Raw genomic sequence first — 14755 nt, 5'->3', positions numbered from 1 at the left:
GTGTGACTGTATGTGTATGAGGGTGGGGGTTGGTGTGTGACTGCATGTGTGGGGGTGGGGGTTGGTGTGTGAGTGTATGTGTGTGGGGGTTGTTGTGTGAGTGTATGTATGTGGGTGAGAAGGGGTTTGGTGTGTGAGTGTATGAGTGTGGGGGTGGGAGTTTGGTGTGTTAGTGTATGTGTGTAGGGGTGAGAGGGGGTTTGGTGTGTGAGTGTATGTGTGTGGGGGTTTGGTGTGAGAGTGCATGTGTGTGGGAGGAGAGAGGGGTTGGTGTGTGAGGGTATGTTTGTGGGGGGTGGGGGTTGGTGTATGTGTATGTGTGTGGAGGGTGGGGGTTGGTTTGCGAGTTTCTGTGTGTGGGCGGAGGGGGTTTGGTGTGTAAGTGTATATGTATGGGGGTAGAGAGGGTTTGGAGTGTAAGAGTGTGTGCACATGCTGCGGATTCTGCTGCGGATCCGCAGCGGATTTGGCTGCTGCGGATCCGCAGCAGTTTTTGCTGCGGTGAACAGTACCATTCAAACCTATGAAAAAAAAAATGCAGTGCAGACGGTGCAGAAATTTCCGCGCGGATTTGCTGCGGTTTCAAAACCGCAGAAAGAATTGACATGTCAATTCTTTCTGCGGATTCCGCTGCGGTTTACCATCTCCTCCATTGTGGAGATGAAAAACCGCAGGGCAAAACCGCAGGCTAATCCGCAGGTAAAACCGCAGGTCTTTTGACCCGCGGATTTACCTGCAGATTTTACAAAATCCACGCGGCCAAATCCGCACCCCAATCCGCAGCGTGTGCACATACCCTAAGTGTATGTTTGTGGAGGGAGCGGGGGTATGGTGTGTGAGCATATGTGTGGGGTGATAGGGGGTTTGGTGTGTGACTGTATGTGTGGGGGGAGGGGGTTATCTTACTGACAGATTCCCTTTAAATATGCCAATATTTAATTTGCCTCTATCAAAAGGATTACAATACTTTTGTCTTTTTTTTTAAAACTGCGCACACCCAGTGCAATACTAGCTTGGCATTTGAAACATGCAATAAACAGAGCTGTATTGGGAAAAAATCCAAAAGATGACATCTTATTAATGCGCTCACTTCACTGGAGGTCCCGGCAATGAAGCAATAAAATAAATGAGCAGGGGGTTGTATCGCTAAACATCTATGATCTAATGCAGTGAATATAAAGCTGAATTATTTGGGTAATACAACAGAATGAAACAGCCACAGGGAAAAGTATATGTAGTAAAATAAACCTATAAAAAGGTACGTACAGTAAAAAGATCAGTTGGTACCTGATTCATTACAGAAGGTCTCTCATTTTTACTATACCATTGAGGAAAGGGGGATTTTTATATTAGTGTGACTCTTAAAATGAAACAAGTAATGTTTCACCCTTTATTAGTCTGGTAAAGAATACGAAAAAAGAGCTTTTCACCAATTCATTTGAAGTGCTGTCTTATATGTAGGTGACCTCTGAATAAGGATGACAATGGCGTGTCTGTGGCCAGGTTCCCGTGCAAGGTGGTCATCATATGTATGGAATTCCATCTCGCATCAAATGTTACTGTAGCTGGAGCCAAGATGGGCTCAAAGGCCTTTCATGGAGAGATACAGTAGATGAAACAGACAGTCATACTCGCTGGCTGGCAAGCTCACTTTGTCTCGCTTGCTCAAACAAAAGGGTTTTTTAGAGGGTCACTGTATAATGAGACACAGTTCAGTAGTAAATACGTTTACAATGTTTCCATTCCACTGCAGAACAAAGAGGAACGTCCTAATTCAGGTCAACACTTTGCAACATCATTATTTGATGAGAAAAATAATTTTTGTCATCAGTTGGTTCTCAACCATGAGAAGCAAGCTTTGCAGTACATGTAACACATCTAGTGATGTCAGAAGCCTAAGCTTTCCACTTTTATCATAATTGCCAAAAAAAGCAATTGCTTGCAACAAAAGAAAGAATGTAAAGGAATGTAAAGGAATGCGGACGTTGACTTGGAGATAATACATAAGCTGTAGGTATTTTTAATTATTTGCTATAATTACATTAACCTTCAACTTAGCAATACTAGAATTTTCATATATTTTTACATTACAAATAGGGATAAATGAAACCTTAATGGGGCTTTGTGGACTTACAAGAAATTTGCGCAGTTGCTGTTAGTGATGGCGATTCACAAATTCTGCACAATGTGTGTAACAAGTTCAACCGGGGGGGTTCTTGTGGCGAATGATTTAAAGCAACAGTACATAGACAGAGTCCACTGAGCAAGCGGTCAGTGACCACCCCCCGGGTCCTTGTACATAGACTGGACCAACACAGCTTTTCCACACAGGTTACCTTCTCTTCCTCTGGTCACAGCAGTCCAGGCAATTAAGGGTCCCGGAATGCAACAGGGAAAAATAACTTTTATTGAAAAACGATGAAGGATGGACGAAAAGACAATTTCATCACTGGCTTCCTGTTCTCTCCCTGACACTTGCTGCGGCCATACCCACAACATCTGTAGCAGCCGAAGTTTGCAGTAGTCCAATCGCTGGCATCTGGGCACCTGAGACCCCTTCAGCGAAGGCCCTTCCAAAGTCCTAGAGCATGTGATGTAGTCCTTCAGGCTGTATAAGTCTTTGATCCAGGACAGCAGATCTCTCCCATACGGGAGTCTGGTAATGCCCCTTCAGTAGCAGAAGTCTGCCCTGGCCAACTTACCCGGACTTTCTGACTGGGAAGCAGCAGATTCCTCTCCCCTCGGCTGCAAGTCCAGCCCCCTTATTTAACTAGTTCTGTTCTGTCCCTAACTACTGTATATACAGCCATTTAAAGGGGAACATCCACAATAAATAGTAAGCGTGCAACATATGGCGATACACACATTGCAAACACATCACAGCATAAAACACATGATATTATACGCAGCATAGCAAATACAGCATAAGGCAATAGGAATACATTTATATAAGGTGCACGGGGGGTCATACGGAAGGAGAGGAGGGCACAACTGAGGGGACCTGCCACCCCCTTACATGTGCACACTATCAGGATTCCCCTGATTAGCATGCTTTCAGTCATGTATTCATTAGATTATCATCTGCTTCTAGAAGAATCTAGCTAGAATAATTTATGGCCTAATTACTGGATAGGTGATACATGTTGTTTAGCCAAACAAAGTTTGCATTTACACTGGCTGATGGCAGTTGTTAAACCACTACTGATTCGCTACCTAGAAGCCAGTCGTTGGTCATTCAAAAGAAACCTGTCAAAAACTCCTATCCTTTTCCAATGAAACCTGTCAGAAGCTTCTACCCTTTTCCAGCCATTAATATTATTGTAAGCAAAACCAAAGGAAAAAACAATGTGTGTATATACCCTAATGAAAATAAATAATAAAAAAGCAAGTGCATTAAATAATTAACATAGGGTACTTGGTAAACACTGTTTTGATCAGAAAAGTATAAAGCTGTCCCACCACGGCAAGGTATACCCATTGGAGTTAGTAACTACACTAACGGTAAAACCTACCTAGTGTGAATAGTGGCAGAGTCTCTGGGTCCCAAACGGACACCCAGCTTAAGAGGGACTATAAGTGAACTACACAGCTCAGTAGTAGTTTTGCTTGCTTTTATGGCCAGCGTGAACATGCTTTTACATCATGCATGTCATTCAAGTCTACTCCAGTTCAGTTTTTTTTTGTTTTGTTTTTCATTAATATTTTTGTTTAGCCATTTAAAAGATAAGCCTTAATAACAACAAAGTATCTTGAAGTGCATTGGGGCGTGACGATGCATTTACAGCTCCTCAGCCTCATGCCATATTTTCTTACATAGCGATACCATCCCCTGGCTGATTGACAGATCAATTGCTCTGTTACATAGTCAGTCACCTGTCAGCTTTGGTCAGCTGCTGAGAATAATAATTTTTAAGCAAGCTTAAAAATCATTTCACCTGACAAACAAGCATTTTACACAATTGCACAATTTTTACCTAATTGAAAACAGCGTTCTCGGGACAATTGGCCAGTGTACATGCGCCCTAAGGAAGCACGTTGAAATTAACAAAAAGACAATCAGCTATTTAGTTTTTTTTGGTCCTTCTCTTTTATTACCTTACTAAACAACAACCTTACTAGACAACTCTAGAAATGTAAACCAAAGACCGAAAATATATAAATATCACTAAGACAATTAAAAAATGAGTGCCATACACATTAGATTAAAATCATCTGCACCCAGCCAAGCATTAAGTGTGTATGGGGGTCTTCCACTATCACTATAAAGAAGATGTGGATTGAAGGTGGCACAGCCATCTGCTAAAATGAAGAATCCATTACTGAAAGATCCTTAAAACAAGGTTATCTGTCCAGAAGACGTGTTCAAATTAACACTTTTCTGGTACACTAAGTGTCATTAATAATAGTATGGCACAAAGAATCAGGGGAAGTTTGTTTTAAAGGGAATCTGTCACCTATTTTTTCGACTATCAGCTGCCAGCACCGCCATCAGGGGCTTATCTACATCATTTTGTAATGCTGTAGATAAGCCCCCGATGTAACCTGAAAGATAAGAAAAACAAGTTATATTATACTCACCCAGGGGAGATTCGGGTCCGGTTTTGGTCCGTTGGGTGTCGCGGTCCGGTCCTGCGCCTCCCATCTTCTAGTGATGACGTCCTCTTCTTTGCTTCCCATTGCAGCTCCTGCGCAGGCGCACTGCTCTGCCCTGTTGAGGGCGGAACAGAGTCCTGCAGTGCGCACGTGCCGGATCTCTCTTTAAGACAGATTCCCTTTAAGTCACGTGGTAACATAATCAATTACTCACACTAAGAACCACTGCCTATATGGGAATTGGATGGACATGCATTTCTATAACTGTTGGAATATGTTTGGTGCAACAGCTCCATTCCTGTCTATGAGTGCTTAGTAGAGATGAGCGACTTTGCCTTTCTTAGGGTCGAGTCGGGTTTCATGAAACCCGACTTTCTCAAAAGTCGGGTCGAACGAAATCGTCCGACTATAGGGAAAAGTCGGGGGTCCGACTGAAACACAAAACCCAATGCAAGTCAATGGGGAAGCAAAGTCGGCAGGGAGTGGAGGACAGTAAACACACCTACAGTGCCCATTTCAATGCCAAAAACATCAATTCTTATTACTGAAGCTTGTCAACCTTAATTTACTTTATAATAATAGTTACGCACTGAAAACTGGGGTTATTTGGATAAAGTTGTGGGGGGGTAGAGCTGGCTCCAGGTTTTCAAAGAGCACCCCTTTAACACATACCACAACTCATGATGCTCCGATACGGCACAGAAATATAGGTATAGTACAATGACAAATACTTCACTGCTTACATGACAAGATTGATCTATTTTAAATTCTACAATAGCTCAAAAAAAGGACAGTATATTACTCCATACAGTATTATGGCCACCACATTGTGCACCATACAGAATAATGAGCCCCATATATTTCTCCATACAGAATAAATGGTCACATATAACATTCCATACAGTATATGATGAGCTCCACATAATGCTACAGTATATGATGGTCCTCATGGACGATGCTCCAGTGTGTTATGGGCCCAAATAATGCTCCATATATAATGGGCCCCATTTCTAATGCTCCAGTGTATAATGTGCCCCATAGATGCTGCTCCAGTGTCTGATCTGCCCCATTTAGAATGCTCCAGTATATGATGGGCCCCATGGATGATGCTCCAGTGTGTTATGGGCCCAAATAATGCTCCATATATAATGTGCACCATTTCTAATGCTCCAGTGTATAATGGGCCCCATAAATGCTGCTACAGTGTCTGATGTCCCCCATTTGGAATGCTCCAGTATATGAAGGCCTCATGGATGATGCTCCAGTGTCTTATGGGCACTAATAATGCTCCATATATAATGGGCCCCATTTCTAATGCTCCAGTGTATCATGTGCCCCATAGATGCTGCTCCAGTGTCTGATCTGCCCCATTTGGAATGCTCCAGTATATGATGGGCCTCATGGATGATGCTCCAGTGTCAGATGTCCCCCATTTGGAATGCTCCAGTATATGATGGGCCCCATAGTTGTTGCTTCAGTGTCTGATCTGCCCCATTTAGAATGCTCCAGTATATGATGGACCTCATGGATGATGCTCCAGTGTCAGATGTCCCCCATTTGGAATGCTCCAGTATATCATGGTCCCCATAAATGCTGCTATAGTGTCTGATCTGCCCCATTTAGAATGCTCCAGTATATGATGGACCTCATGGATGATGCTCCAGTGTCAGATGTCCCCCATTTGTAATTCTCCAGTATATGATGGGCCCCATAGATGCTGCTCCAGTGTCTGATCTGCCCAATTTAGAATGCTCCAGTATATGATGGACCTCATGGATGATGCTCCAGTGTCAGATGTCCCCCATTTTGAATGCTCCAGTATATGATGGGCCCCATTTTTAATTAACCCAGGCATGGTATGTGAAAAGAGCTCCATGGAGTAATCTGAAGTGTGTGCTGCCGCATCCTTCACTTTTGGTGTGGGTGAAGGACACAAGGAAAGTGGTTGCTCCTGACCAGAAGCCTGCACTTCCGACTCAGTGCTTGCATTTTTTTAAACTTAAGAAGAGGAGGCGATAGAGCTGGAGGCTGTTTCAGCAATGTAAGCCAAAAACAGTTCCTGATGCTCCGGCTTTAAAAGCAGTCTACCTACTCCCATAAAACGGAGCCTTACAGGCCTTCCAGAGCTACACCATGATGCAGGCTCAACACCTCCTGCCTTAGCTGCTATTGTGTTATTGGCACTACCAGCAGATGCACCACCACCACCATCAGTACCAGGTGGCCCCCCACACCCATGTCCGTGTCCTCTTCCACCATACTTCCTCATGTTTTAGAAAATTGACCCAAAATACCAGCAGATATATGGTACTGTATCAGAAGCGTACAGCTCTATACAGTCTAGGGATAACAGTAAATCTCCGTATATATTTCATGAGTCATACACAGACGCTCACAGGCTCAGTATGGATTACCCCAAAAAATAAAAAGGTGAAAAAGGGTACAGTATCACCAGATACAAGGTATATATAGTATAGTGTAAACATTCTGAATCTCTGTATACATTTCAGGAGGCAGACACAAACGCTCTAAGGCCCAGTATGGAGTACACAAGAATATGAAAAGCTGTAAATGGGTAATGTAACACAAGCGTATACCTGTATACAGTGTTGGGCAAATTTGAAATCTCGGTATATATTTCCGGAGTCACCCTCAGATGCTCACTCAGTCTGAGTTTGACCATAATAAAAAATGTTGTAAAAAAGGTACTGGATAACAAGATAGCAAGTATATATTATAAGGTACAATTGAAATCTCCATAAACATAGTCCCATAGTCAGTCTCAGATGCTTACCCAGTATGGATTTGACCGTAATACTAAATGTCGAACAAAGGTACTGTATAACAAGATACAAGCTGTATCGAGTATAGGGTAAAAATTGGTATCTCCGATTCACCGTATATATAGAAGGCGTAAACCACACATGCTCACACACGCTCACTTACTATGGATGATACCGTAATACAAAATTTGGAACAAAGGTACTGTATCAGCACATACCAGGTGTATTCAGTCTAGGCGTAATTGTAAATTTTCGTCTATACTTCCGGAGTCAGACACAGACACTCACAGGTTCAGTATGTATTACACCAGAATTTAACAAGTAAAAAAGGGAAAGGTAGTCGAAGCATGCAACAGTATACAGTGTTGTGGTACTTTTAAATCTTCGTATATATTTCAATCTCAGTAAGCCAGTCCAGACTCTCTGCTACTGGAAACTACATGGATACAAGTGCAGACGGAAATTCGAGTGTTATCAGAAATTTGGGAATTACTCATCGCGGGAAAACCTCCCGGTAGATGTTGCAGAGGCGATGCAGACCCTCAATTACTGTGTCTGTGGAGACAGCAAAAACGGTTCTTTGTGAAGAAAGGATTGCTTTATCGCAGTAGCATGGATTACATCACCGTTACTCGTCTCCATCAAACTGTGATCACAGGGAGAGATGTACCCATGGTCCTCACTGCCTATCATGATGTGTCTGGTCATTTTGGAGTGCCAAAGACAGAAGCCACAGGCCGTAGGCGATTCTAGTTCACAACTGTGAACTGTGAAGCATCCGCTTGTAAGTTGACGTCCATTACAAATGGTAGCCATTGATCATCTGAAGGTATAGGCCAGCATTACAGGGCATAGCTACATCTTAACCATCATTGATCAATACACCAAATTTCTAGTGGCCGTCCCCGTGAAGAATTTAACTGCCCACATTACACAGCGGTGGAGCAGGGAGAGGTAAGTATTGCAACTTGCAAGTGCTGTGGCCATGACCAAGCAGGGGGCACACTCATAGTCGACGGTACTGGCACAGGGCCCCTCATAGTACGCTGGTGTGTCTGAAGGTGAGTGGGCCCCCCCATCGTCAGAGACACTGTATTGTACTATGAGGGGCCCTGTGCCAGTGCCGTCGGCCATCTGTGGGCCCATCCACCTGTTCAGACCAACGGCACTTGCCCGGGTGCGCCAGGTGTTGGGGGGGCAGCCCACTTAGGGAGGTTTAAAAAATGGCATATGTAGATGTGTTGGCTGGACATTCAGCTGCTGCAAAGGGTGGAATTGGGTAAGTCTGAGGAAGAGGCGGACAAAAGCGAGGCAGTTTTCTGGGAACCTATGTGTCATCAGGGGAAGGTGGGACAAAATCCTTTGCAACCCATGCATGGTTCATTTTAATGAAGGTTAGATCATCAACATTTTGGGTAGACAGATGGGTCCTTTGTTCTGTCAGGATTGATCCAGCAGCACTGAAGACTCTTTCAGATAACACACTAGCAGCAGGGCAAGCGAGCTCCTGTAAGGCATAATGTGCCAATTCAGGCCAGGCATCCAGTTTAAAGGCCCAATAGTCAAAGGGGAATGACTTGTGAGGGAGAACATCGATATGGGAGAAGTAGTTTGTAACCATATTTGACAACTGCTGTCTCCTGTCACTTTTAATCGATGCAGTATTAGCAGTCGTGTGAGTGGTACTTGAGAAATCATTCCACAACATGGTCATTAAACCTCTGTCACCAACGCCACTTCGGCTGTGTGCACCACGAACAACTCTTCTATTGTGCCCACTACGGCTCGTGGGAGAAACAGCACCACTGCTGTGTGCTGGGAAAGCCTCAAACAACCTGTTTACCAGAGTTGCTTGTTTTTTAGCCAATATTATCTCTAGGTTCTCCTGTGGCATGATGTTGTGTAATTTGCCTTTGTAGCGTGGATCGAGGATGCTGGCCAGCCAGTAGTCGTCACCTCTCATCATTTTGGAAATGCGGGGGTCCCTTTTTAGGACCCGCAAGGCATAATCGCACATGTGGGCCAATGTTCCAGGTGTCAATGATGCACTGCCAGTGGTCGGTGGAGGAGCACTTTCTGGCAAATCCACATCCCTACAGTCACGCACAAACACTGTACCTGACTTTGGAATGCCAACATTTTCTCTTGCCCCCTGAGAAGCATCCTTCTGCCCAAAATAATTATCCCCCTCATCCTCCTCCTCTTCCTCTTCTTCCTCCACCTCGTCCAGGACAGTTCTCTGACAAGACAATGGCTGACTGTCATCAAGGCTTCCCTCCTCCTCTGCATACGCCTGATCCTTAATGTGCGTCAAACTTTGCATGAGCAGACGCATAAGTGGGATGCTCATGCTTATGATGGCGTCGTCTGCGTTTACCAGCTGTGTGCATTCCTCAAAACACTGAAGGATTTTACAGAGGTCTTTCAGCTTTGACCACTGCACACCCAACAATTCCATGTCTTCCCTCAAACTGCCTGCCCGTGTATCCTCCCACAAATGCATTACAGCCTGCCTCTGTTTGCACAGCCTCTCAACCATGTGCAGGGTGGAGTTCCACCTTGTTGCAATGTCTATGATTAGGCGGTGCTTGGGGAAGTGGAGCAATTGCTGCAGCTTCTGCATACGACTGGAGTGAACGGTCGAGTGACGGATGTGCGAGCACAGTCTTTGCACCATATGGAGCAGGGATGTTAACTCCAGATAATTATTAAGGAAGCACTGCACCACCAGGTTCAAAGTGTGAGTCAGACAAGGTATGTGTGTGAGTTTTGCACGGGCTATGGCTGCCACAAAATGATGGCCGTTATCACTGACTACCTTGCCTGCCTGGGTAGGTCATAGCATGAGACAGCATAGGCCATGAGGCCGCAGAAAGCTTTGCTTTCAACCAACCGGTGGGGCATCATCTCTAATGAGATTAGTTTTGGCAATGTAGGCATTCAAACAAAGTGTACGTGGATGAGTACTTTCTTGTCCTTCTCAGAGTGTCTGGTAGGGTGAGCTTGACTGGAGAGCTGCATATGGGGGAAGTAGCGGTGGACCGGACGGAGTGAGAGGGGGTTGGTGATGGTATTGGTGGTGATGGCCTAGATTCAGTGTTGTGTTGCAAAACCATTGTGATTCCCTGAGTGCTTTGGCCTTGCGACAACACCTCCACATTTAGTGCTGGTGGTGTGCTTAACGGTGGTGGTGGTCTTTCAGTGGGGGAAGCGATGGGGTGTTGCTGGCTACCTTCAGTCAGGTGCACACTGAGCAGGTGCACACTTGCTACCTGAGGTTTTGTAGTCCGTCCACGCTTGCAAGTGCATGTTGATTAAATGTCTAAGCATGCAACTGGTATTCAAATTTCTGAGTTGCTTACCTGGGCTAACTGTTCTTCCGCACTTCTTACAGGTAACCTTTGCCTCATCAGTAGGATTTTGGACAAAGAAGTGCCACACTGTACTCTTCCTACTATGGTATACATTTTCTGACCTTGCACGCTGTGCTAAGTTGACCGTCTGGCCAAGCTGTCCTGCAACTCTTTTAGATTTTGGTCCATGCTTTTGGACTGCTATGGGCCTGCCAGATAACCGCTGCTGCGATGTCAATGCCTGCTGCGGATCCTTCTCCTTATCTGAACTATTGCCAGCATCACCCTCCTCCCCCAATGGATGCCAATCCGGGTCAAGAACTGGGTCATCCATCACCTCCTCTTCAAAGTCATCTGCACATTCCTCTTTACCTTCCTCTGTATCACCGTGTAAGGTGGTATAGTATGTGGGAAGGGGCACCTGAGTTTCATCAGGGTCAGATTCTGGCTCAATAGACTGCAAGGGCAATGTAGTGCTCCGGGTCGATGTACCAGCAGAATCATATTGCAGTGGCTGTGCATCAGTGCACTCCATGTCAGATTCATCTTGGACTGGGGAATTCCGGATTTGACTGGATAACCCAGGCATGGTATGTGAAAAGAGCTCCATGGAGTAATCTGAAGTGTGGGCTGCCGCATCCTTAACTTTTGGTGGAGGTGAAGGACACAAGGAAAGGTGTTTTTCCTGACCAGAACCCTGCACTGATGACTCCGTGCTTGCATGTTTCGAATGTTCAGAAGAGGAGGCAATAGAGCTGGTGGCTGTTTTGGCAATGTACGCCAAAACCCGTTCCTGATGCTTCGGCTTTAAAAGCGGTTTTCCTACTCCAAGAATAGGCAACCTTACAAGCCTTCTTGGGCCAGAGGCTGACGCAGGCTCAACACCTCCTGCCTTAGCTGCTATTGTGCTTTTGCCAGAACCAGCCAATGCACGACCACCATAAGTACCAGCTGCGCCCCCCTGCCCACGTCCACTGACGCTTCCACCATACTTCTTCATGTTTGGGAAAATGTACAAAAAATACCAGCAGAGAGATGGTACTTTATGAGGAGCGTCCAGCTGTGTAAGGTGTATTAAAAAAATTAAATCTACGTATATATTTTGTTAGTCACAGACGCTCTCACAGTATGTATTGGACCATAATCCAACAAGCAGATATACGGAACTGGATCAGAAGTGTACAACTGTATACATTTTTGTGTAACTAACAATCTCCGCATATGTATTTACGGAGTGTCACACACACACTCTGACTCTGTATAGATGTGACTGTAATGTGAACGGCAGATATACAATACTGTTTGAGAATCAGACAGTTCTATATGGTGTGTGTATTGAAAATTGTCAATCTCTGTTTATTTGTATAGGGACAGACACACGCTGTCACTGTCTAGTTTTGATCGTTATCAAACAGCAGATATACGAAACTGTTTGAAAAGCGGACAGCACTCTAAGGTGTAGGTCTGGAAAAACAGACAAACTCCTCGGATTTTTTTTCCAGAGTCACACACAGATAGCTTCTATTTGTCGGTGATACCAGCCGGTACACGGTAGTGTGTGAGAAGCGTATACCGCTATACGGTGTCTGTATGGAAAATTGTCAATCTCCATCTACTTCTATAGGGACTGACACACTCTGTCTCTTTCTAGTTTTCACCTTAATCAAACAGCAGATATACGAAACTGTTTGAAAAGCGGACAGCACTATAAGGTGTAGGTCTGGAAAAACAGACAAACTCCTCGGCTTTTTTTTCCAGGGCAACACACAGATAGCTTCTATTTGTCCGTGATACCAGCCGGTACACGGTAGTGTCTGAGGATCGTACATCACTATACGGTGTCTGTATGGAAAATTGTCATTCTCCGTCTACTTCTATAGGGACTGAGACACGCTGTCTCTGTCTAGTTTTCACCGTAATCAAACAGTAGATCTACGAAACTGTTTGAAAAGCGGACAGCACTCTAAGGTGTAGGTCTGGAAAAACAGACAAACTCCTTGCCTTTTTCTTCCAGAGTCACACCAAGATAGCTTCTATTTGTTCATGCTACCAGCCGGTACACGGTAGTGTGTGAGGAGCATACACCGCTATACAGTGTCTATATGGAAAATTGTCAATCTCCGTCTATTTGTAGAGGGACTGACAAACGCTGTCTCTGTCTAGTTTTCACCATAATCAAACAGCAGATATACGAAACTGTTTGAAAAGCGGACAGCACTCTAAGGTGTAGGTCTGGAAGAACAGACGAACTCCTCGGCTTTTTTTTCCAGGGCAACACACAGATAGCTTCTATTTGTCCGTGATACCAGCCGGTACACGGTAGTGTGTGAGGATCGTACATCGCTATACGGTGTCTGTATGGAAAATTGTCAATCTCCGTCTATTTCTATAGGGACTGACACACGCTGTCTCTGTCTAGTTTTCACCGTAATCAAACAGCAGATCTACGAAACTGTTTGAAAAGCGGACAGCACTCTAAGGTGTAGGTCTGGAAAAACGGAAAAACTCCTCGGCTTTTTTTTCTAGAGTAACACACAGATAGCTTCTATTTGTCCATGATACCAGCCGGTACACGGTAGTGTGTGAGGAGCGTACACCGCTATACGGTGTCTGTATGGAAAATTGTCAATCTTTTTCTATTTGTATAGGGACTGACACACGCTGTCTCTGTCTAGTTTTCACCGTAATCAAACAGCAGATATACGAAACTGTTTGAAAAACGGACAGCACTCTAAGGTGTAGGTCTGGAAAAATGGACAAACTCCTCGGCTTTTTTTTCCAGAGTAACACATAAATAGGTTCTACTTGTCCATGATACCAGCCTGTTATGAATGAGTCACCGAGGAGGAAAACAAGACCAAGCTAAGTCACAGAAAACCAGAGAGGTTGGTAACTACGTGGATTGCACACCCCTGATCCTAACCACACAACTAACAGCAGCTGTGGAGCGTACCTACAATGATTAGTAAATATAATCTTTATTTTTATATAGCGCTAACATATTCCGCAGCGCTTTACAGTTTGCACACACATTATCATCACTGTCCCCGATGGGGCTCACAATCTAAATTCCCTATTAGTATGTCTTTAGATTCTAGACACCTTGTCACAGCCGGAGGACTAAATAAGCCTAAAGCAAGAAAAGGGGAAATCTAAACTGCCCCAGAGCAGACCCCAAAGGAATACACAGCCTACAAACATGTAATGATGGTGAGACAAGATGAAGGAACAAACACAGGTAGGAAAATAGGCCGAGCAAACGATGGGGCCCACACTAACTTGAAAGGACAGGAAAGGAAAGATACTGTCTGCAATCACGCCAAAAAAACCCTGCAAAAATGTCCAACATTTCTGATAGCAAAAAAACCCTGAAGTCACTAGACTTCTCCCACTATATCAGCACTCTGGCACATTCTGATAACAGAGCAAAAAGAGGCCAATCTAATAAGGGACAAAAAGCAAACTGGCACATACAGTGACATAAGAATGGAAATTTAGCACAGCCCCAGCCGAGGCTGGCTGACCACACAAAAAACTGAATAGACCAAACCAAAATAAATGTGAACATTAGCAGAGAACACTTAGCTTGAGAAGACAGGAACTGAACTGGAAACCAAGACCTCAGGAGGCAGGAAAAAATCACCAGCATGGGAATAGGGAGTCGGTTGTCTTAAATCCAGTCTGAGACTCCAGATGTCCAATCTTCATCCTCATTATCAGGTGGCAGGTCTCTGTTAATTAAATCAGCTTCATTACCTCCTGCCACCACCAGAGGGAGCCCAGAAAGAGAACTCACAACTCCTCTGTCAGCACAACCAGCTCCCTCACCAGAAACCAGAGGCAGTCCAGAAAATGAGTTAAAAACACCAGCCGGTACACGGTAATGTGTGAGGATCATACACCGCTATACGGTGTCTGTATGGAAAATTGTCAATCTCCGTCTATTTCTATAGGGACTGACACACGCTGTATCTGTCTAGTTTTCACCAAAGTCAAACAGCAGATATACGGAACTGTTTGAAAAGC

This window comes from Dendrobates tinctorius, unplaced genomic scaffold (genome assembly GCF_039654945.1).
Source record: "Dendrobates tinctorius isolate UK_male_01 unplaced genomic scaffold, ASM3965494v1 ptg000144l, whole genome shotgun sequence".
NCBI lineage: Eukaryota > Metazoa > Chordata > Amphibia > Anura > Dendrobatidae > Dendrobates > Dendrobates tinctorius.
The sequence above is the reverse complement of the archived record's forward strand: the minus strand, read 5'-3'. Positions refer to the sequence as shown.